This window comes from Mastomys coucha, unplaced genomic scaffold, assembly GCF_008632895.1.
Source record: "Mastomys coucha isolate ucsf_1 unplaced genomic scaffold, UCSF_Mcou_1 pScaffold21, whole genome shotgun sequence".
NCBI lineage: Eukaryota > Metazoa > Chordata > Mammalia > Rodentia > Muridae > Mastomys > Mastomys coucha.
This window is the reverse complement of record NW_022196904.1, coordinates 81,538,277-81,541,547: the sequence shown is the minus strand read 5'-3', so window position 1 is coordinate 81,541,547 and position 3,271 is coordinate 81,538,277. Positions and strand designations below refer to the sequence as shown.

The following is a 3,271-nucleotide window of genomic DNA, read 5'->3' as shown; positions in this document are numbered from 1 at the left end:
CTCAGAAATCCACCTGCCTCTGTCTCCCAAGTGCTGGGATTAAAGGTGTGCACCACCACTGCCCAGCTCAATTATACTTTTATTTATTTGCTTTTGTTTTGTTTTGTTTCTGAGAGATAAGTTCTCTGTAGGTAGTTCTGGTTGTCCTTGTACTTGCATGTAGACCAGGCTGGTCTTGAACTTACAGAGATCCTCCTGCCTCTGCCTCCTGCAGAGGATTAAAGGTATGAACCACCATACCCATATACATTTTTATTTTTGTTAAGATACAGAGCCTCACAATGTTGCCCACTCTACCCTCAACTCCTGGGCTCAAGAGAGCTCAGTGCCTGAGTATCTGGAAGCTAGAATCAGAGACATAGAATATGGCATCCAGAATTCATCAAAATACCTTGCATGTAACATTCTAGAATTCTCTAAAAGTACAAGTAGTACTTTAAAAGGAAATGTAATAGTAACTTTATTTAAATAACACTACTCATCTTTAGTAAAAAATGTATTTTAGTAATATAGCCCAAACCAAAAAATGTTGTTTTGGTTTGGGCTGTATTAAAAATATGTGAAGAAGAGACATGGCATTAATACATTCTGGGAGTTTGAGTTGGGAGTTGAAAGCCGACACGTTTAGGGAGGCTCTTTCTCTGAAAAAAAAAAAATGTAGTTTAAAGGTAGCAAGTTCTTAGAGAGTTTTGTTTGTTTGTTTTGTTTCATTTGGCTCTTGGGGGGGGGGGTGTTGAACCCAGCACATAATCAGGCATGCGGACACTCTACCACAGAGCTCTAGCCTGGCATTGTACTGCCATTGAACAATCCCTTGCAAAGGTCATGATCTGAAAGTACATTAGGTCTCATGTGTTTCAGGGTGTGTACAAGATCCTCATCTGAAAGTGATGCATATATCTTAACAAAAAGCTTTCACAAGGAAATATTAATATATATGTCTATCATAAATTATATTTAAGATTTAGAAATGAAATAAGGTACAGATCTCACTCTAAACACTAAAACTGAAATTACAAAACAAACTTTTAACATTATTATGTAAGCTTCTTGTTACATGGTTCCTAGGCACAAACATTTACAAAACAGATCATTATTTCTACCTGATACCTCTACCCATGATTTTCCCTAAATCCACAGTGAGCCCCTCCAAACTCCTTACACAGAGATTTGCTGCTATCTGTATGGCACACACTGAATGAGGACATTTCACCATAAACCATTTCAACTTACTATAACTCAGTATAAAGTAAATCCAGTGAAACCCTATAGTTAGGAAGGTTAAGAAAACAAAGAAAAATTACATGTCCCTTTCATTAACTTCCTTAGTCCCTTCCTTTAAAGTCCTCCTGCTCTGCCATGTCTTTAGAATTTTAGATTACGTGGTTAATGTTGTGTTGAGTTGGTCAGCACTTTGATTGACATGAGCAGTTACAGTAAGGAAAGCACATAGATATAAAAGAGGGAGATCATGGAGGGACAGAAACGGGGGAAGGGCCTTTTTGTGGTAAGACATTAAAACAGAAGGGATTGCCAGGCAATGGTGGCACACGCCTTTAATCCCAAAAGTTGGGAGGCAGAGGCAGGTGGATTTCTGAGTTGGAGGCTCATCTACAGAGTGAGTTCCAGGACAGCCAGGGCTACCACAGAAAATCCTGTCTTGAAAAACCAAAATCAAGGGCTGGTGAAATGGCTCAGTGGGTAAGAGCACCGACTGCTCTTCCGAAGGTCCTGAGTTCAAATCCAGCAACCACATGGTGGCTCAAAACCATCTGTAATGAGATCTGACGCCCTCTTCTGGTGCATCTGAAGACAGCTACATTGTACTTACATATAACAATAAATAAAAAAAAAAAAAAAAAAAAAACAAAAAAAAAAAAAAAAAAAAAAAAAAAAAAAAGAAAAACCAAAATCAAAACCAAAACCAAACCAAACAAGCAAAAAAACCAAAAAATAGAAGGTATTAAAAAAAGATTAAACAGTGTGTTTACAGTGCAACATGCCAGATTCATAGTTTCATTTGAAACCATCAGGAAATCATGAAATGTCATGAAAAAAACAAAAACAAAAACAGAGGTAAAGATAAAAATCTCCTAGACTAATTATGAGATGAAATTAAATTACAAATATAACAGGTTCATCCACCATAGAGGCTTAAAGAAGTGTCACCTTCTCTGGCAGTGCCTCTCAGTTCTCTGTGCTCACACAGGGCTGCCCCCTCTACTGCTCATCAATCATTTTGAACAGTTCCAACAGGGAGCTCCAAGGTAACCATCATGTTCCAAAAACCAGAGCTTTCAGCTGTCCTTTGGAGCAAATGTCTGAAGCATATCTGCCATTCCCAGAATTTCTTCAGCAGTTTCACAGTCAGTCTGCAACACAGGCCTAGGAATTGCCCAGTCCAAGACTGGTCCGTGTAACTCTTCTGTAGAGTACACTGCTATAGTGTGACTCTGAGCTTATCTTTTTGAACAAGCAACAGAGGGCATGGGCTATCCAGACAATACAACTTTTCTTTTTTTAATATAACCCAGGATTTATGAGGTTTTCAAAATAGTAACATTTGGCTTGCTACTTAAGCCATCCGAGTCAACTAAAGCAGACTCTGAATCAAACAGTCCAGGTCATCCAATGAATGCAGCTTTGGATTTGCAATCATTCTGAACTTCTCCTCAAATTTGAAAGCCCCGCCTCCACTGGAACAGGAGAAGTTGTTGTCGAGGCCCACCTGAATGAACATGGGCGTGGCACAGGTGGGAACGCGGATGACATGCAGGTTCCCTTTGTGCCCACACAGCGTCAGGTTATTCAGTACCAGGTGGATGGCTCGGGTCCCAATTTTGCAGCAAGCAGTATTAGAAGTCAAATACTTCCTGATGCTCTTCAGGTTCTCCACTTCTTCCTATTCCTCTTCCTCTTCTGCCCTGATACGGTTTGGTTCAAAGTCAACCAACTTAACCAGTGTTCTGCCAAGATCCATGACAAACCATGGGAATGTTTACTTTTTGCCATTTTTGCTCTTAATGGTGGGTGGAGCCATCTCTCTAGGTCCTGAGTTACCTTTTTAACTTTTGTTAACCTCCCTTTCTTCCTTCCTCCCTTTCTCTTTCCCTCCTTCTTCTTTCCTTCTAGATTCACCTCTCGGTTGAAATTCTTTATCTTCCCATTTATTTGTTCATCTTTTCTTGGATTGTGTTAGCATATTTCTAATAGTGTTTTAATGTCCATGTATGTTAATTGAACTTCCCTCTGGAGCATCTATTATTATTGA

The 3,271-nt window shown here is 39.4% G+C and overlaps 1 pseudogene; it reads right to left on the bottom strand.

Annotated features, from left to right (window-relative positions):
* Positions 1 to 2,230: 2,230 nt before the first annotated feature.
* Positions 2,231 to 3,040, bottom strand: LOC116101291 (annotated as a pseudogene).
* Between the last annotated feature and the right edge of the window lie 231 nt (positions 3,041 to 3,271).